Consider the following 22,518-nt stretch of genomic DNA (forward strand, 5'->3'; position numbering starts at 1 on the left):
TAAATCAGTCCAATCCAACACATGTGATGGATCAGGCTCATACTTCCGAAGCATACTCACATGAAACACGTCATGCACTCCGGACAACTGCGGTGGTAAGGCTAATCGATAAGCAACCTCACCAATCCTCTCAAGGATCACAAAAGGACCAATAAACCGAGGGGATAACTTCCCACTCTTTCCAAACCTCATCAGGCCTCGTCTAGGTGACATCTTCAGAAAGACATGATCACCTACCTCAAACGCCAAAGGCCTCCTCCTACGGTCGGCATAACTCTTTTGTCGACTCTGGGCTGTAACAAGCCTCTTACGGATAAGCTCAACTTTCTCCGTCGTCTCCCTAACTAACTCTGGACCCAACAAAGGTGCATCACCCACCTCGGCCCAACACACTGGAGACCTACACGGTCGGCCATACAAGGCCTCAAACGGTGCCATACCGATGCTAGACTGAAAACTGTTGTTGTATGCAAACTCTACCAATGGCAAGTGCCTCTCCCACGTCCCACTGAAGTCCAGGACACAACCCCGAAGCATATCCTCGAGGATCTGAATAGTACGCTCGGACTGCCCGTCAGTCTGAGGATGATAAGCCGTACTAAAGGTCAACTTAGTGCCCAAGGCACTCTGCAAACTCTGCCACAACCTAGCAGTAAAACGAGGATCTCTATCTGAGACGATCGTCACTGGGACCCCGTGCAATCTCACTACGTCCCGAATATACAGGTCGGCAAGATGATCTACCGAATCTCTCACGCGCATAGGAATAAAGTGCGCCGACTTAGTCAATCGGTCTACAACCACCCAAATAGCATCACTACCCCGCTGAGTCCTCGGAAGACCCACAACGAAGTCCATAGTGACATGCTCCCACTTCCACTCGGCAATAGGCAAGGGTTGCAACAAACCTGCTGGCCTCTGATGCTCGGCCTTCACTTGCTGGCAAGTAAGGCACTTCGATACGAAAACAGCCACATCTCTCTTCATACCCCGCCACCAAAACTGGCGACCCAAATCCTGATACATCTTAGTACCTCCCGGATGCACCGCAAGGCGCGAATGGTGAAACTCTCGGAGTACTTCCTCTCGGCAAGACTCCGGTACAAACAAACGGTTTCGGTATCTCACACTCAGGTCAGGATACACCGTCAAACCCTTCTCAACTTTTCCACTGGAGATCTTCTCTCGGAGGGATTCTACCTCAAGGTCACCTCTCTGTGCCTCTAACACTCTAATCACAAGTGTAGGCTGCGCAACAACAGAAAACAAGGCCGCAGCCTCGACAGATTCGCCCAGTAGCAAATCAAACTCGCCAAGTGCTCCCAACATCTCCCATTCCCGGATGGCTATACAAGCTACATCACTAATGGTTTTCCTACTAAGGGCATCGGCCACAACATTGGCCTTTCCCGGATGATAATGCAACTCAAAATCATAATCCTCGATAAACTCCATCCATCTCCTCTGCCTCAAATTCAAGTCTCTCTGTGTAAACAGATACTTCAAACTCTTATGATCCGAGAATACCTCGAACTTCTCACCATAAAGGTAGTGCCTCCAGATTTTCAAGGCAAAGATCACTGCTGCTAACTCTAGGTCGTGTGTGGGATAATTCTTCTCGTGTATTTTCAACTGACGTGAGCCATAAGCTACCACTTTCCCCTCTTACATCAACACACAACCCAATCCCTCTCGTGAGGCATCACAATAAACCGCATAACCCAACCCTCTCTCCGGAATAATCAACACCGGAGCGGTGGTCAATCTAACTTTCAGCTCTTGGAATGACTTTTCACAAGTCTCACTCCACACAAACTTGACTCCCTTCCGAGTCAGCCTAGTCAACGGTGACGCTAACCTGGAGAAATCTTTCACAAACCGACGGTAATACCCAGCTAATCCCAGAAAACTGCGGATCTCAAACACATTCTTAGGCTGTGCCCAATCTTGCACTACCTCAACCTTGGATGTATCAACAGACACCCCTTCCCTGGATACCACGTGGCCTAAGAATTTGACTTCCCTCAGCCAGAACTCACACTTCCCAAACTTGGCATACAGCCTATGGACTCTAAGTAACTCAAGCACCACTCTCAAGTGTGCCTCGTGCTCCTCCTCAGAAGGCGAATAGATAAGAATGTCGTCCACGAAGACGACCACAAATCGGTCTAAGAACTCCCGGAAAATCCGGTTCATCAAGTCCATAAAGACTGCCGGTGCATTGGTAAGCCCAAATGGCATCACCAGAAACTCATAATGGCCATACCGCGTACGGAATGCCGTTTTCGGAATATCCTCATCCCTGACCCTCAACTGGTGGTAACCCGATCTCAAGTCTATTTTAGAGAAACAACGGGAACCCTTCAACTGGTCAAACAAATCATCTATACGGGGCATAGGGTACTTATTCTTAACCGTAGCCCGATTCAACTTCCGATAGTCAATACACAATCTCAAGGCACCATCTTTCTTTTTAACAAAGAGGGCCGGTGCTCCCCACGGTGAAACACTAGGGCGAACAAAACCCTTATCGAGCAATTCCTGGAGCTGAACTTTCAACTCAACCAACTCTGCTGGAGCAAAACGGTAAGGTGCCATAGAAATCGGCGCCGTACCAGGCTCTAAATCAATAGAGAACTCTATCTCTCGGTGAGGTGGCAAACTAACAAGATCTTCGGGAAAGACATCCGAATACTCACAAACCACCCTTGGCAATATAACCTGGGTCTCACCACTCTCACCATTCTCAAAGCTGGCAAGTAGACTACTAAGCTCACTTCGCCCTCGCGAATCATACCCCGGTGGCAAAACACTACCAACCCGATCTCCCAAGAAATGGAACCACTTCCCGCTCAAGGTACATAACGTGACCCTCTGGCGGTAGCAATCAATAACAGCCCGGTATGACGATAACCAGTCCATACCCAAAATAACATCAAAACCCTTCATGGGCATGACAACAAACGGAAAAGGAAGCCTATAATCGGCGACCTCTATATCACATCCTCTAACACCCTGTTTCAGGATCAACTCACCACCCAAAGGCGATACCACACAAATAGGAGATGCTAACTGTGCTAACTCCAATTCCAAAACAGATGCAAATGCAGCAGATACAAAAGAATGAGATGCACCCGTGTCTATCAACACATTAGCAACTGAGTTGCAAAACAGAAAAGTACCTCTCACTACTGATGGAGCCGGTACTAAATCCTGCGCGGTAACAGCATACACGCGCCCCGTAGGCCCCTGGTCTACCTGCTTACCTCTCGGAGCAAAAGACTGCTGCACAGACTGGGATGACGAAACTCCCGGATTGGCCCTCGAGGCCTGCACAGACTGAGCTGGCTGAAAACCCTGCGTCTGCCTAGAACCAGACGCTCCCGAAGTGGCACTCAACTGTGGGCAAAACCTCTTCATGTGCCCAAGTTGTCCACACTGATAACAAGTCAAGAGCTGCCCCCTGCCCAAACTCTGACTCTGCGGTCTAGCTGAAGAAGAAGCAGCTTTCTGACCCCCACCCTTCTGCGGGCAAACAGAAACCTTGTGACCCAGCTGGCCACACTTGTAACAAGTGAATTCTCCCTGACTGCCTCTCCCTGAGCCAACACTCGGCACTGGAAAGGTCGATCTAGAGACTGCACCATGAGACTGCTGAGGGTTATAACCCTTCTGTCTCCTGCCATCACCCTGACTATCCTGGCTCCTCTTGGAGCCTCTCTGACCCTCATCCTCCTCCTGCATCATAAGCTCCATATGAGCTGCAGCGTCCACTAGGTGTCTATACTCTCGAATATAAGACCCACCAATTCTCAACTTGAGGCCCCGCCTCAACTTCCGCTCAAACTCATAGCAACGGCGTTCCTCAGACGCCACCAGTTCAGGTGCAAACCTAGACAGACTGGTAAAAGTAGCCTCAAACTCGGCCACTGACAAGCCCTGCTGATTAAGCCGGCTAAACTGATCCCTCAGCTTCTCCCTAGCTGCTGCTGATAAAAACCTCTCCTGAAAAGCATTCACAAACGCCTCCCAAGTACCACCAACACGAGCTTTCTCGTACTTCCACCATTGACCCGCATCTCCCTTCAGTTGGAAGGATGCCAAGGTCACTTTCAGTGCTCCGTCCTCGATGCCAAGCATCTCAAACGTCTTCGTTGTCTGTTCGAGCCATTCATCTGCCTTAAGCGGCTCTTTAGGATCCCCGATAAACTCGTCCGGATTACACCGAAAGAACTCCCTCTTCAAGAAGGAAGGCCCTGTCTTAGCTGCCTGATTCCCAGCTCTAAGAATACCCAAAGCTCCCGCTATCTCTCTGGCCAAGGCACCCATAGCCTGCTGACCTACTGGCTCGGCCACAGTGGCCTGCCCAACCTCCTCTTGTACTGCCAGAATCTCACCAGGTAACGGTGCTTCCTGCCTCGCAGGTCTACCACGCCTAGCACCTCTTCCTCGTCCTGACATCCTAATAAAGGCAACACAGAACATTAGCACATTCATAAATGTGCCGAAACTAAACACTCACGTCCTAATACATGGACCACTGTAATTCACTCCACATAAGCACATAAACACATAAGCACTTACGAATTTCATTTCCGGATAATGATAGTCCCGAGACGTTACTAAAGTTCCGGTTAGAAACAACATTGATCAAGTGCTTTTCCAACAAGACTCCCAGAAACTCAAGGATCCAATCAATATCCCAGAAATTAAATCCCATACCCACATAGTCACATAAGCATGTTATCACTTAAGCCCATAGCATATGATACCACATTTAAGTCTCTATCAAGCGAGACAAACCCATTGTGATCCTAATCACTTCCCACGTACCCAAAGTATTCGAACCCGGTACGCTCTGATACCAAGTTGTAACGCCCTCAAAAAAGTAACATTAAACCCATCAGATAAGACATGCATTTACATATAAATCAACCATATTCCTTTATTTCATTGAGTTTCATTACATAAGTATTACATGTTAACATCAAAACAAAATGCCCTACGGGCTTACAGCTTTCCAAGTTAACACTTGGTTTCAACAAAAGAGTACTAACTCGTTTACACATTAAGCCCTTGGCTTGAAGTTACATGTAATACATCAAAAGTAAAACAACTACACTATGTCCGCCTCTAGCCTCCCAAGCTATGTCCTTGGAGGTGGCATGCTTCCTGCACCTAAAAATGATATTCCCATATAGGGTGAGCCACAGCCCAGTAGAAATACACTAAACCAACCATGGACAATGACTAAAACATTAGCAATTGATAGTTGGTCAACACTGATACAATCACATAAATAACTTATTTATGTCAACGACTTACAAGTCCCAATCACTTTTCATTTTCCGTTTAACAACAGATAGGCATGCTAGCTCTATCATCATTTCCACAGATATGTATAAAAACTATATCTCACATTCAGATAAGCATAAAAACTATATCCACATTCTCAACAGATATGTATGACAACAATATCCTCAGATAAGCATATAAGCTGTATCCACATTCTACAACAGATATGTATATCAACAATATCCACAGATAAGCATACAAGCTGTATCCACACTTCACAAAGATAAGCATATGAGCTCTATCTTCACTTCTCTAGACAAGCATATGAGCTGTGTCTACGGAGTTCATCCCCTATCTCCTCCCAATACCTATCCGGTTTAGAGGTACATCCCCTATCTTCCCCTAAACCGCGGAGTACATCCCCTATCTCCTCCTCTACACATAACGTATATAAACACATTGGTTCTATATACAATCACACAATACACACAATTAATGTATTCTATCAACCGTCAAGTTCCATGACACATTCCATTGATTAGTTTCCGTTTACCTAATCATCATGCATTGTCTACAACAATCTCGACTATCCTCCACCGATAGCCCAAAGCAATTATTTCTCAAACAGGAAATAAATGCACAAATGGATATTCAATCAACATTTCATTTCCTCATTTCTCACCAATTAATTATCCCAATTAATTATACAATGTAATTAGGCCATTTTCCATAATTACCATTTCAACCCTTAGGTCCCATTTTCATCAATGATTCAACAATCATTCCATTTTTCTATGCCAAACATGCATCTAGGTTTATTATGAATAAAACCCCAACTTTTGTAAAATTACACAAAAGTCCCAAACTTTCACAAAATTACCAAACCAAGCCCAACATCTCAAAATACCAAAATTTAAAGACAAAACCCATAGAGAGGAGTAGGTTATCCCTACCTCAAATTCGGAGTCCCAAAGGAGAAGACGACAAAACCCAACGTGCTCCAAAACTCGAGATTTTCAGATTAAAATGAAGCCCTCGACGATCAACAACCTTTTTGTAAAGGCCAAAGGTGAGTAAATCACTCCTACTAGATCAAAACCTAGAGAGAAGGTAGAGTCTAGAGTGAGAGGCTCAACAATGGTGATTTTGGAAAAGTAAGAGAGAGAAGAGAAAGTGAAAAAGTGATTTGAAAAGTCACAATTTCGGGACTTTAACCCAGGTCTCCGCTCGAGCGTAAAACACCCCGCTCGAGCGGCCACTCACAGAATTCCGCTCGAGCGGCCAACCTCCCGCTCGAGCGCAGAATGCACTCGCCCAGCACTTTTGCAGAACCAGGCCTCCGCTCGAGCTCCCAACCATACGCTCGAGCGGCACTCAGACAACCCCGCTCGAGCGGCCAATACCACGCTCGAGCGTACAACGCTGCACAGGAAAATACTGAATGGGTGTATTACCCGCTCGAGCGCCAATACCTCCGCTCGAGCGTACAGGCCAAAAATCTGGGCAACTAGTTTTGGTTTCTAAACTCAACCAACCTGAAACAAAACCGCCAAACACATCCTATAACTCAAATACAAAGTAAAAGGATGTAAACAAAATAATAAACAACTACCAACATCCACGGACACATGTCCGGATCACGGTATAACAAGGGTAAACCCGGGATCGCTATAAAAAGTGGTCTACGACCACAAAAAATGGTCTCCCGGACCACAGTGTCCATCTAGGCAGAGGCAACAAGGTGTGGTTCAAAAACCACGCCAAAAGGAGAACGTTAAGCGATCCCGAAACAAGGCGCGCGGCCGAAGACTCCGAAAATCAGAAACTAGTCTCCAAGTGGGAAAAGTGGTCTACGACCACAAAAGGGTGGTCTACAGACCTCTCCCTCCCCTCCAGGCAAGGAAAACAAGGTTTGTACCAAAAACAAACCAAAAAGGATGCAAAACGAAAGTCCGGGAGGCAAGACGTGCAGCCGAAAGCCTCGAAAACTAGTTTACCGGCACTAAAAGTGGTCTCCCGGACCACAGTGTCCCCCTAGGCAGAGGCAACAAGGTGTGGTTCAAAAACCACGCCAAAAGAAGAATGTTAAACGGTCCCGAAACAAGGCGCGCGGTCGAAGACTCCGAAAATTAGAAACTAGTCTCCAAGCGGGAAAAGTGGTCTACGACCACGAAAGGGTGGTCTACAGACCTCTCCCTCCCCTCTAGGCAAGGAAAACATGGCTTGGTCCACAAACCGAGCCAAAACACAAAGAGTTCAGAGGCCTGGAGGCAAGGCACTTAGACGAAAAACTCCAGAAACTCGAAACGAGCACAAACATGCACTATCACTGAGCGCTCAATCGATGACGTCTGAGTCTTAAGGTCGGTCAAAAATGGGGTGTCTATAGTTTGAAACAGGTTGGTTGTGAATTAGAACAAATGGTTACTGCCCAGAATTTGGCTTCTTCGCTCGAGCGAGGCTTTTTGCGCTCGAGCAAGGCCAGGGTAATAGCTTCTTCGCTCGAGCGAGAGTTCTTGCGCTCGAGCGAGGATTGTGGGTCTTCAGATTTCTTTTTCAGACGCAGCTTCTGCTCGAGCGAGCTTTCTTGCGCTCGAGTGAGCTCTGTGTCTTGTGTTTCTTTGCTCGAGCGAGCATTCCTATGCTCGAGTGTGCTTCTGCGTTGCAGACCTGAAGCTTTGCATTATTCACTCGAGCGATGCTTTCTATGCTCAAATGAGGTTCTTTTGTGTCTGGTCGCTGGAGCGACCACTCATTCGCTCAAGCGAGCCCCGTGTATATCAGATCGCAGCAGCAGATCTCTTCTTCACTTCTTGATCTCTTTTTATCCCCAAACCCTAACCCGGCTGCCTCTCTCTCTAAAATACCCCTTCTCTCTACGAATACTCTTGATCTAGAGTTCTCCTACCCTACTTCCTTTGTAAAAAGGGTGGAGTATTGCGTGGGCTACACTTTGATCCGAAAAATATTGGATTTGGAGCATCTTGGGTTTCTCTCTTCATCTCCTTTGAGTCTCTTCATTTGAGGTAGGGATAAACTACTCATCTTATGAGCTTTGACATAAATTTTAGTCATTTTGATTAAATGGTGAAATTATGGGAATTTTGGGAAGTTAGGGTTTTAAATTTGAAATGTATAAAAGAGGGGTTTTTTATTGTTGAGCTCTATGTGTAAGTGGGACCTTGGACAATGGGGTTATTGGTGTAAATTGATGAAATTGAGCCTTAGGGTTGAGGTTTGAGAGAAGGGAGAAAATGCCCTAATTGAGTTTAAATAATTAATTTGTATAATTAATTTGGTAAGTTGTGAAAATATGAAATTGGGTTGAAAACCCTGAAATTGGGGAAAATTGTGATTGAACGGTGTAGTTGGATCGACGAATCACTCACTGATGGAAAATGTAATAAATTATCTGTTTGATAGATTTATTTATCTGTTTGGAAATAACTATTTGGGCTATTGGTGGAGGATAGTCTTGATTGTTGTAGACACTGCATGATGATTAGGGAAATTGAAACTAATCATTTCGGTTATGTCATTGAATGTGACGGTGGAATTAACACATTGAATATATGAATTGTTGGTTCATTGTATATGACTATGTGTTTAAATACATTGAATATGTATGTTGTTAGGGAGGAGATAGGGGATGGACTCCATGGATAATTAAGTTGGCCGGAGTGTCCAAGGTGCAAGTCCTGAAATCTTTTATATTTGGGTGCCGGTTTCCTCGGACATAGTTCTGTAAAATGGCATATGAATAGAAGTGTTGAATGATGTTTGCTATTGAAGTGTTGATCTATGAGTTGTAGTCTCATTTTGTTTAAACTGTTTGGATAACATTGGACTATGTCAATGAATTGATTGGGATACATAAAGAAGAGGGAAATGTATGTAATGTAACGTTGATTTGTTACGAAGATGATGTTTATGGTTTATTAAGTGGTAAACATTTATCAGATGCTAATGTTTTAGTTAATTCTCATATTCTGTTTAGTATATCTCTACTGGGCTTTGGCTCACCCTATATGGGACACCATTTTCAGGTACATGAGACATGCTACCTCCAAGGACCTAGCTTGGGTGGTTTAGAGGCAGCAGGCTTCTTTTGTTGCAATTTGTTTAGTGTTACATGTTTTACTTCCAAGCTGAGGGCTTTAATTGTAAAGGGCTTTTGACCCTCTTTTGTTGTAACCAAGTGTTGACTTGGAAAGTTGTAAGCCCATAGGGCATTTACTTTTATTGTCAACATGTAATACCTTTTGTAGAAAATACTCTGATGAAGGAATATTTTATTCTCTTATGCTTATGGTTAATATGAATGATTCATTTATGCTTTTATTTTGAGGGCGTTACAGAAATTGTGATTGAATGGTGTAGTTGGATTGATAAATCACTCACCGATGGAAAATGTAATAAATTATCTATTTGATAGATGTATTATTTGTTTAGAAATAACTGTTTTGGGCTATTGATGGAGGATATCCATGATTGTTGTAGAAACTGCATGTTGATTAGGTAAATTGAAACTAATCAATTGGTTTATGTCATTGAATGTGACGGCTGGATTAACGCATTGAATATGTGAATTGATGGTTCATTGTATATGACTACATGTTTAAATACATTGTATATGTATATTGTATGGGAGGAGATAGGAGATGTACTCCATTGTTTGGGAGGAGATAGGGGATGGACTCCATTGATAACTAAGTTGGTCGGAGTGTCCAGGGTGCAAGTCTCGAAACCTTTTATATATTTGGATGCCGGTTCCCTCGGACGTAGTTCTGTAAAATGGCAAGAAAATAGAAGTGTTGAATGATGTTTGTTATTGAAGTGTTGATATATGAGTTGCAGCCTCATTTTGTTTAAACTGTTTGAATAACATTGGACCATGTCAATGAATTGATTTGGATAAACAATGGAAAGGGAATTGTATATGGTGTAAACGTTGATATGTTACAAAGATGATGTATATGGTTTACTAGTGTTAAACATTTATCAAATGATAATGTTTTAGTTAACTCTCATATCTGGTTTGGCATATCTCTACTGGGCCTTGGCTCATCCTACTTGGGACACCATTTTTAGGTTCAGGTGACATGTCGCCTCCAAGGTCTTAGCTTGGAAGGTTTTGTAGTTGAAGACTCTCTTTTGTTATCTTGTTTTGATATTAAATGTAAATTCAAGCCAAGGGCTTTATATATAAAGAGTTAGAACTCTTCTTTTATTATAACCAAGTGTTCACTTGGAAAGTTGTAAGCCCACAGGGCATCTATTTTGTTGGTTAACATGTATCACCTTTTGTATAGAACACTCTGATGAATGAAATATAATGTTTCGTTTATGATTATGGATTTCATGGTTAAATGAGTTATGTCCTATTTTGGGGGCGTTACATTTAGCATTTTTCCTGAACATTTGATTTGTACAACGGATCAAATTGGATTTTATTGATAGAATCAAGAATTGTATTTCATTATTAATTACATTGAAAATTCACGACAAATAAACCCTCTATAGAAATATGATATAATTTTTAAATTTTTAAATATATTTATTGTTTTATTCTTAAAAGACAAGACTAAAATATTAAAACATTGAAAAAAAAAAGGGAGCTTTTTTTATAAGTCCTCTTTCTAAGAATTTTATTCCATCCAACTTATATTCTTTTTGATTATTCCATTAGATCCTATTTGAGATAAGAAGATAAAAACACACCCAATCTCTCATGCCCCCTCTTAATGTTGATATTTGATGTTGATTGTTAGTATGTTTTGGTAGTTCCCATACATCAAGATGTTGACTGTCGTTATATTCATATTAATTTGAAATGAATTTTTGTCATTGTGTTGTCAATTATATGATGTGAATATTCACATCATGTAATTGAAATGAATATTCGCATCATTATATTCACATTAATTTGAAATGAATTTTTCTCATTGTGTTATCAATTACATGATGTGAATATTTATACTAAAACATACGAATGTGAACGTTCAGATCAGTACATGTTGTGAATAAGAATGTATTGTCAATTAAAAATATAAAATGTTGTGAACATTCACATCACTACATTAGATGAGAGAGAACTTTTTGAAAAGATGTTGTGAACATTCACATCAGATGAGAAAAAATGTTTACATTATTTTTAATGTGTTGTCAATTAAAAATAAGAAGGTTCGCATATTGTGAATGTTCACATCACTGCATTAGATGAGAGAAAATTTTTCAGAAAGGTGTTGTGAACGTTCACATCAGATGAGAAAGAATGTTCACATTATTTTTAATGTGCTGTCAACCAAAAATATATTCACATCAAATGAGAGAGAATGTTCACATTATTTTTAATGTGTCGTCAATTAAAAATATATTCACATTATATAATAATATAAAATAATAACATATTATTTAATTTGTGTATGAACTTTCTTATGTTTTCGTCCTTTCCCTTCTCTCTCCACATTAAATATCAGCATTAAATATCAATATTAAATATAAGGGCATATGAGTCTAAGAAAATAATGTAAATCAAGAAAAATGACTTTATGGAATAGAAATATAAATACATGGAACTAAGTGGGTTAAAAAATTCTTTCATGGACTTCTTGGGTTAGAACATTTCTAAATGGGATTTATCAATAAAAATCTCAACAAAAAAAAAAAAAAAAAAACTTTCCGATAAGTCTCATACATAAAATTCAAAATCCATCTAATTCCAAAACAAAACACTTGCATCAATCGGTCCTATATATTTTTAATCAAAAATGCTTGGGACTTCCTTTTTTTGGAGACCCCCACAACCCCCTTTAGATCTCAATCATTGATGTATGTGTGGGGTCCATTCATGTATGTGTTGGCCTACACCATCAATGGTTGAGATCCAAAGGGAATTGTGGGGGTCTCCAAAAAAAGAGGGCTCAATCATTGTTGATTTTCAATTGTTACAAAAAAAATCTTATTTTTTTAAAAAAAATTTAAAGACGCTGTTACATCTCACCACCGTCGGACTTCTGTCAGACAGTCATCGGAGACTCACCAAAATGTTCAACATCACCGAGAAGTCGCCAGAATATCACCAGAATTCGTCGGAATGTTCTGAACATCACCGGAAATCGTCGGAATGTCTAGAATGTTCATTGAACGTCAAGAATATCGCCAAAGACTCACCGAAATGTCTAGAGTATTGCCCGGAAAAAAAAAGAATAATAAATTGAGAAATTAAAGTGAAAAAATATAGCAAAATGTGTTAACTATTGATAAACTGAAAAAAGAAAAAACCTAATAACAACAAACAACAACAATGGGAAAAAAAACATGTGGTATTTTCTGCTGAATTTTGAGATATAAAACTTTTAACAACATATATGAAGTTCGAAAAAATTTGAACACAAAATCTATAACTGAGATAGCTTTGATATGAAAAAGGCCAAAATAAGGAAAGAGAATGGTAAAATAAAATTATATATGTTCATGTTATATAAGGACAAACAACAATGCATACAATTATACTCAAAAAATAAAGAATGAGGGTAAGGAGCTTTTACATCAAACTAAAATTTCAAAATAGTTAAATTTGCAGTATAAGGCTTGACATCATTGTTCTTTTTCCATTAAATAAAACTGTGCCTATATCATTTGTAGAAAATACCAATAAATAGCAAATGCCACAACCATTCTGTGAAATTAAGAACAGAAACTTAGAAGGGGCTGCTTCAGAAAGATATTCCACCCTGACAAAAAGGAATGCTTGGCTATGACAAAAACAATCTTCAAAGTAACCACTTCAAGAAATGACATGAAAGAAACCTCCCCAGTTCACTGATAAAGTGATAGTAAAGGCTTTATTTATTTATTTTACAACAAATAAGAAACGTAATCAAGCATTTACTAAGAGAGAAAACCAATGGAAAAATAACACTAGAATCAACTTACGTACATATTTTTGAAAATGTATAAAATGCAAATAAGGATTTGAACCTAAAGCATTCAAATCAGACACTAAGGATACATAAAGAACATCTAATAACACCATCAAGCAAAAAATTACAGAATATGCAAAATTACAAGTTCTCCAAACTGGCCATTTGAGAAGAAAATCACATGGAGAAAGTCTGGTCAGACAAGAAACCAATCTCTGTGTTATCACCAGAGAGATGCGCTTCTCCAAAAGGTACCCAGCTTAAAGCTTGATCAACTGCATAGGAAGATCACCAAGTGCCTCCACAGTAGCAATTATTACAAGCTTAAAACAAGATACCTCAAGGAGCACATCATTGTCTGCTTTGGCTAAGATGCATCATTCCAGAGAGAGAGAGAGAGAGAAGACATAAAAGGCAGCAGTTCAAAACTGGAGGTCTAACCCTGTAGTATGTCATATTTGTGGCATATTAATGAATCATTTGAAAAATTTTAAAACAATGCCCAAAATGCGCCCTATTCTCACTGCTTCTGCAACAACAGCATCTCTAAACATGTCATAAATGCTATACCCAACCATGACCACCAAAAAATTTAAAAAGTCAAAACTAAATAAATAAAATAAAATAACTCAAAAGCGACTAATTCTCACCACTCAAGAGTTTGATTAAGCAAATCAATGATTTGAGTTTGACTGGTGTTGGCTGTAAATTGTAATTCAGGACCAAATCCCCAAGCAAACAATAATAGATGAGTCAAACAAACTAAAGGTAATTCTTGGTTACCACTCATAATTGGATTGGGACTAGAGTTTTGTTCAGTTGAATTGAGTTGTTAAGTTGATATTTAAAGACTTGCTACGTGATCAATGTAGAAAGACAAATAGGCACCAAAGGAAGAAGATTTGAAGTAGATAAAATAAGAATGTAGCTCAGAACTTCAGATATTAAAAAATGTTCAAAATTTAACAAACCTCATCTGGAACTCAAAGATACTTGATTGTATTCCCCCGAATGTAGCATTCTGGCATTCTCCAAAACCTATCTCCATCCTGCATTGAATTTTCAGTCTTAGGTTCAACAAAAACTCATAAATATCAGAGTTGTAAGCAAAGGGACAAAATTGATCAAAAAATATAAAATACTTTTGAGGTACATATGACTTCACGAAGATGGATATTCATCCAAGTATCACAATTCACCAAATGCCCATTGTATGTTTCCCCATTTTTAAGTTCCACCAACTGTCAAAATTATAGCATTAATTAGGGGGCTTAAAAAAATATAATATGCTGTTACTGTAAGTTTGCTTCGCTTCTTTAAGCTCCACCACTTACTAACAAGTCTAACAAACTTAAACTCTCAAAAACCTAACCCTCCATGCGATTACTGGAAATTCCTAGGAAAATAATAAATTAAATTTCAACTCTTAACTCGTACAATTCATGTTCTTTTTGTTTCTACAATAAAAAAAACTCCATGATTTAAAAAATAATAATAAAATAATTTCAAATCAGCCAAAACTTGTTGGGTGCTAGATTCTTGTCTATTTGGGAGCCAAATCCTTGAGAAACCTAACATCATATTTTAATAAATTTCCTTTCTTATATTTCCTTCTAACAAAGCAGAGCAATAGTTTCTTTACATCTACATTTTCTCAGCAACCAAACAAAGACTACATAAGTACAAAAATGCTCTCGAAAGATAGGACTCTCACCATAGGATGCCCCTGTGCAGTCTTGAGAAGAGAAAGTGGAAGCTGAAATAGAAACAACCAAATCATTAAAACATGATACCACAGATCTCCGAAGTACACCAAAACAAACCAAATCATTAAAAAATGATACCAGAGATCTCCAATGATACCACTTGCCTCTTGTCTCATACCACACACATAGCCACCTAGAGAGAGATAGAGTGCACAGAGATGGCTGCACAGTGGTGAGGTGGTGGTTGGAGTGAAACACAGATGAGAAGAAGATGAAAAATGAAAAAAAATATATATTGGAAAAGAGCATTAAGCAATTTTGCCCCCCTAAATTAGTTCCAGCACAACACCACATGCCTAAATAATGCATGAGCTTCACACACTCTTATTTTTGAATTAAGGGTTTCTGTTAATTTTGCACTACAAGGACCACAGGGATTTATGAGGAAACATGTATTTTAGAATGAAAATCTCATATCTAAAAAAATATTGTTTCGAATGAAAATTTTTAATGAGTAAAGACTATATATTTTCATATGAGAAATTTCAAATCTCAAACAAATATTTTGAATGAGAATTTTCAAATCATAAACATATATTTTTGAATGAGAAATCTAAGATCTGAAACATGTGTTTTTGAATAAGAAATTTCAAATCTCAAACATATTTTTGAATGAGAAATCTCAAATCTGAAACATATGTTTTTGAATAAGAAATCTCAAATCTCAAACATATTTTTGAATGGGAAATCCCAGATCTGAAACACATATTTTTGAATGAGAAATCTCAGATCTGAAAAATATATTTTTGAATGAGAAATCTCAAATCTGAAAAATATATTTTTGAATGAGAAATCTCAGATCTGAAATGTTAAACTTATGTAAACCCTAGGAGAAGAATCAATGGAAGGAAAAGCTTGAGAGAGAGAATACGAAATTGAGATTGTAAACGGTGGTGTTCACCTTAGTCAACGGTGGTGATGGTGGTGGCAGTGGAGCTTCGAAATCGAGAGAGAGAGAGAGAGAGAGAGCTTCGAAATCGAAATCACTTTGAGATTGGATCTGAGATGAAACCAAGCTGAAAAAGGTTGAATCTTAATCTCTGAGACTGAAGGGTTTAGAGAGAGAGAGAGAGAGAGAGAGAGAGAGAGCAATCGAGTGAGTGAGTGAGTGAGAGATTTGAGGGATTGGTTTCTCTGAGACTAAAGGTTTCCCAGACTCAAAATGAGGGCCTGAAGAGAGAGAGATTGAGAAGGGTTTTGATTCTTATAGAGCTAAGAGAGGGAGGAATAACATTATTTTGAACACACATGAAGGTGTTTAAAAAGCGACTTCTATTACTTAAACGGTACTGTTTTAATCAAAATAAAATGCAACATTTATAAAACGTCGTTAAAGGTTAGAAACAGTGGCGTTTAAAAAAATGTTGCTAAATAAACGCCGTTAAATTCTATATTTCCTGTAGTGCATTTAATAGAGCCCCACAGACCTGCCATGGGTGCTGGTCATTTATGCTAATGAACATTACATTCAGCATATGTTGATCCCATAGGATCCATATTCTTTCCAAAGTGGATCATTGTAATTGGACACCTTTTTCAGCTTCTATTAATAAATTCAAAGGCCATGTCCTTATTTACACTTCTAACTTTAGTTTCCAACTATGAAGCACGGATACGGGCATGGACATAGACATGCGGACAGGTCAATTTTAAAAAATGTAGGACATTTTTATTATATGACATTTTTTAATATTATACCAGCAGTTGTAAGACAGTTTTTCAATATGATGTGTTTCATGTGCCCAAGTATTAGGAAGTGTCGGACGAGTGCCGTGTCGGTATCGAACATGACACATTACCTTCGTAGAAGTATTCATACTTCTTAGATACACATAACTTATATATGCAAATTGTAGCAAACATATATACACTGGTATACATATACATATATCCAATTGGTATGTGCGGAATGACTAGGGAAACCCAATAGGCAATACACGTTATATACAAATTATGCTTGGCAAATAGAGAGTTACATGCAAAACCAAAATAAGAGAAACCATTAATTTGAAATGGGTACCTTGTCCACAAAGGCATCATCAAAATTACAGTGCCAATCATTATAGTTGGAAAAAATGTTGCATAAGAACTGTAAGGGCAAATGATTTCTCTATTGAATGAATCTAAGAAGCAACCGTACGTTGACTGGGGGTGGAAATGGAGGCTATTATAAAGGAGAAGCTTGGACTAGAAGTCTTGGGAAAAGGGTCTTCATGGTGTGGACCTTTTGGAAAAAAAATGGGAGGTAAGAAAGCAAATCAAAGGAGGAATGGTGAGGGAGGTGAGGGAGGAGGAAGGACATGGCAGGGGAAGATGAACACAACGATTAAATTTGACTTCATTAAATTTTTTTAATGCTATTCTCTTAACAAGTGCGCGTTTCACAATATCTATCTAAATAGACAGAAAAGGTAATGGTAGCACTTTTTAGTCTCAAAATCACGTGGATAGTATTTGGCTATTTTTAAAGGACATGAGATAAACTGCTCTGGGCCATGCCACGTGGGGTAAAATGGATTGTGCTGAAAACAGTTTTCTTAACGGAATTAAAGCTCTCAAAGACTAACCTTGTTTTTTTGTTGCCACCAAATTTAGTACAATGTGTAGCTTTGGACAAAACATTATTTGCGTATTGGATGTTATAGCACGACTTCACAATAATAAAGGGATTTTTATTCTTGTCAATTATTTATTTGGCAATCTTAATTTGGTGTTGCCTTTCTACAAACATGAAATCAGAATACATAGTGATTAATTTGAGATTAGAGAGAATGTTAACATTACATATGGTGGTGGCCTTTTGTTTCATGGATTTTTATATTCACACTTCCTTCCCTTTCGTCCTAAGGACCTTTTTTTTTTGGACAAGGTGGCGGGTAGGGTCGAGTAAAAGACATCACTCCCATGAGAAATTTCACACTTTTTGTATCTGAAGCACTATTAATTTATCATTAATAAACGACCAACTTCAGCTCTTCTACGAATACTTATGTGTTTACTTGTTTGGGAAGATAACAGATTAGTCCTTGTTGGCTACATATTTTGTAAAAGCCAATCACAATTCGACACGTGGCAGAATAAGGGTAATATAGGAAGACCATTTAAGTCTTCGATCCTGATCGTACACGTGGCAGTTAGTATTGGTTCTCACGTGATCTGAGCAGCACTAGATCAATAAAGAGGTGCAAAGTGATGTGGCTTCAACGGTTACTAACATTCAAATTCAAATATAGGAGGGAAGCCCAACTGCAAGTAATGGCGTAGTGGAACTACTTCTAAGGCAGCATGATCAAGCAATCATGGAGGAACAGTTCGACGGTTTGAAGTGCAGTTCGATGGTCATCCTTGAGCAGTATAAATAGCAGAGAAGCCCCCAGAAAAAACCCCCAGACTCAGATCCAGCAAACCAGTCATTTACTTCATATTTTCTTTTCCAGTTTTACATTTCCAGTCTTTACATTTCCTGCACTTTAAATACCTGTTCTTTACATTCCTGCACTTTAAATTCCTGCACTGCACTTCGTTCATAGGAGTAGTTTCAAGTAGATTGTTGCTGTAAACCTCTACGAGGCTGAGTTTGGATCATTGTAAGTTTTCATCTTAATGAAATACTTCAATTGTTCATCATTTAACTGTTATTTTGCTTAATTTCTCCTAAGTCAAGCCACCAGTAAAAGTCCTCTTCATTGAGGCTGAAAGAACTAAACACAATCGTCTGATAATTGGTTGGCAATTATAATTTCTGTAAGGACTGATTGATCCTTGCTGGCACGCTCGCATTTACAAAAATAACCTTCGAAAGCCAAAAAGCCAACATATATTTTTGGCACGCCCGATGGGACTAATTGAAATGGCTAGACGAAGAAGACAAGGAGAAAATGAACACTTGGAAGAAGGCGTAGAAGGAGAGGTAGAAATACCTAATGCAGAGGATAATGTGGTAACACATCCTGTAAAAACTCCCATGTTATCAGAACCTATGGTCGAACAGACCAGTACTTCGGGACAAGAACCATATGTTCATAATATTGGACGAAACCAAGGAATTGGACCATCCACTGTTCACTACAACAAATTTGGGATTTAAAGACGAAACAAATTTGTCCCAAAATGTATATATTTCGTCACCCAAAGTAATTACGATGAACATTTTTCGTCACCCGTTTTGTCGCCAAAGGGTCGTCGCTAAAGGGTCTTAGAGACGAAAAAAAAAAATTCGTCATTGAAAATGATAAATTTATGACGAATTTTTTTGTCTCCAATACACTTTGTTGGGAACATACTTGTAAGTAATTAGCGACAAAATATTTTGTCATTAAAGGAGAAATTAGAGACAAAAATATTTCGTCATAAATATAAGAAATAGAGACGAAATAATTTTGTCACGTTTAATATAAATGAAGACGAAAATTTTTTGTCAAAGAAGCTACCAATAGAGACAAAAACAAATTCATCATTAAAAATGAAAAATTTGTGACGAATTTTTTTGTCTCCAATACACTCTGTTGGGAACATACTTGTAAGTAATTAGCGACAAAATATTTTGTCATTAAAGGAAGAAATTAGAGACAAAAGTATTTTGTCATAAATATAAGAAATAGAGATGAAATAATTTTGTCACGTTTAATATAAACGAAGACAAAAAATAATTTGTCAAAGAAGCTACCAATAGAGACAAAAACAAATTCATCATTAAAAATGATAAATTTGTGACGAAGTTTTTTGTCTCCAATACATTCTGTTGGGAACATACTTGGAAGTAATTAGCGACAAAATATTTTGTCATTTAAAGAGAAATTAGAGACAAAAGTATTTTGTCATAAAAATAAGAAATTGAGACAAAATAATTTTGTCACGTTTAATATAAACGAAGACGAAAATTTTTTGTCAAAGAAGCTACTAATAGAGACAAAAATAAATTCATCATTAAAAATAATAAAATAATATCAAAAAAAATTCGTCACACATTGAGGGTAATAGTGACAAAATGTAACAATATTTTTTGTCATGACAAATTCATTTAGCGACGAAATAAAGAATTCATGACAAAATTAATCATCCACCTAAACTAAATAAGAGACAAAAAAAAAAAAACCTTCTTTAGGGATGAAAAATTTTGTCAATAATTCCATAATATTTTTTTCACATTATATACCTATTTTATCAAAATCTAAATTTTAGTTCAACAAATATGATCATGTTCATGTTGAAACCTGTTGAATATAACAATTTCATCACAACTTAACCTAACCTGTTATCAACACATTTACGAATTAACAAAATGAAGATATCCATTCATCATTACAAATAATTTCATCCTAATACAATAAAATAGTGAAATATCCACAAAATATCCAAAAGTTATAGCTTGTTCAATTCCACCAAAAATCCAACAATAACTAGTGCAACTCCAAAAAGTATGTGTATCCTTGTCACGCCCTCAAAATAATAACATTAAACCCAACATATAAGACATGCATTGATATGTAAAAGTTCCATATTCTTCCATTTATCATAATTCCATTACATAAGTATTACATGTTAACAACAAAAGCAAATGCCCTAAGGGCTTACAGCTTTCCAAGTTAACACTTGGTTACAACAAAAGAGTACTAACTCATACACATTAAGCCCTTGGCTTGAATTTACATGTAATACATCAAAAAGTAAAACGACAAAAGTATGTCCGCCTCTAGCCTCCCAAGCTATGTCCTTGGAGGTGGCATGCTACCTGTACCTGAAAATGATATTCCCATAAAGGGTGAGCCACAGCCTAGCAGAAATATACTAAACCAACCATGAACAATGACTAAAAGATTAGCAATTGATAGATGGCCAACACTGATACATTCACATAAATCACATATTTATGTCATACGACTTATGAGTCCAAGTTACCTTTCATTTTCCCTTTTTCAACGGACAGGCATATAAGCACTACCCACATTCTCAACAGATATGTACAACAATAATATCCACATTCTCAGATAAGCAAATAAGCTATATCCACATTCTACAACATATATGTATAACAACAATATCCACAGATAAGCATATAAGCTATATCCACACTTCACAAAGATAAGCATATGAGCTCTATCTTCACTTCTCTAGACAAGCATATGAGCTGTATCTACGGAGTTCATCCCCTATCTTCTCCCAACACTATCCAGTTTAGAGGTACATCCCCTATCTTCTCCTAAACCGCGGAGTACATCCCCCATCTCCTCCTCTACACATAATGTATACAAACACATTGGTTCTATATACATTCACTCAATACATATAATTAATGTATTCTATCAACCGTCAAATTCCATGACACATTCCATTGATTAGTTTTCGTTTGCCTAATCATCATGCATTGTCTACAACAATCACGACTATCCTCCACCGATAGTCCAAAGCAGTTATTTCTATACAGAAAATAAATGCACAATGGATATTCAATCAACATTTCATTTCCTCATTCCTCACAATTAATTATCCCAATTAATTAAACAATGTAATTAGGTCAATTCCCATAATTAACATTTCAACCCTTAGGTCCCATTTTCATTAATGATTTAACATGTATTCCATTTCTCTATGCCAAACATGCATCTAGGTTTATTATGAATAAAACCCCAACTTTTGTAAAATAACACAAAAGCCCCAAACTTTCACAAAATTACCAAACCAACCCCAACATCTCAAAATACTAAAATTTAAAGACAAAATCCATAGAGAGGAGTAGGATATCCCTACCTCGAAGTTTGAGCCAAAAAGGAGATGAAGACTCGAAGATCAACGTGCTCCAAATCCAAACTTTTTCAGATTAAAACGAAGCTCTCAACGCCCTCTATCTTTTTAACAAAGGCCCTAGGCTAGATTCACACTCTAGGGAGATCAATTCTTAGAGAGAATGTAAGTTTAGAGAGAGAGAGTCTCGGATCTAGGGTTTGAAAGAAAAAGAAAGTGAAAAAGTGATGTTCAAAAACGCTACTGCCCGCTGATATAAAACACGCTCGCTCGAGCGAAGCCTTTGTCGCTCGAGCGACCAGACACAAAAAACTTTCGCTCGAGCCAAGAAGTTCTCGCTTGAGCCAAAAACTCAAAAGTGCGCTCGAGCGAAAGAATGCTCGCTCGAGCCAACAACTCAAACCCTCAGGTCTGCAACCAGGAGCACGCTCGAGCGACAGACCTCTCGCTCGAGCGAAGAACAAACCAGACCGCTCGAGCCAAGAAATACAACTCTCAGGTCCAGAACCAGACGCCCTCGCTCGTTCGAGCGAAGCCACTCTGGCTCGACCCACCAGACACGAACTCAACTCTCGCTCGAGCGACCAACTCCTCGCTCGAGCGAAGGTCCAAAAATCTGAGCAGCAACACTAGGCTCCCAAACACAACCAACCTGAAACAAACCTGCCCAACACATCCTATAACTCAATATACCAGTAAAGAGGATGCAAACAAGATAATAAACAACTACCAACATCCACGGACACATGTTCGGATCACTGTACAACAAGGGTAAACCCGGGATCGCTATA

General features: G+C 38.7%; 1 long non-coding RNA gene and 1 other non-coding gene across 2 annotated transcripts; both read right to left on the reverse strand.

Annotated features, from left to right (window-relative positions):
• Positions 1–13,411: 13,411 nt before the first annotated feature.
• Positions 13,412–13,606, reverse strand: LOC114294834 (small nucleolar RNA snoR127). The gene has a single exon (XR_003640637.2). It is a non-coding gene; the product is annotated as a small nucleolar RNA snoR127 (small nucleolar RNA).
• Positions 13,607–13,727: 121 nt separating this feature from the next.
• LOC114311076 (uncharacterized) lies at positions 13,728–15,123 on the reverse strand. The gene is made up of 3 exons (XR_014345919.1): positions 14,935–15,123; positions 14,363–14,461; positions 13,728–14,269 (listed from the first exon to the last, which is right to left on the reverse strand). It is a non-coding gene; the product is annotated as an uncharacterized LOC114311076 (long non-coding RNA).
• Positions 15,124–22,518: the final 7,395 nt, after the last annotated feature.

The sequence above is a fragment of the Camellia sinensis genome, chromosome 12, assembly GCF_055761805.1.
Source record: "Camellia sinensis isolate YWXY chromosome 12, ASM5576180v1, whole genome shotgun sequence".
NCBI classification, from domain to species: Eukaryota; Viridiplantae; Streptophyta; class Magnoliopsida; order Ericales; family Theaceae; genus Camellia; species Camellia sinensis.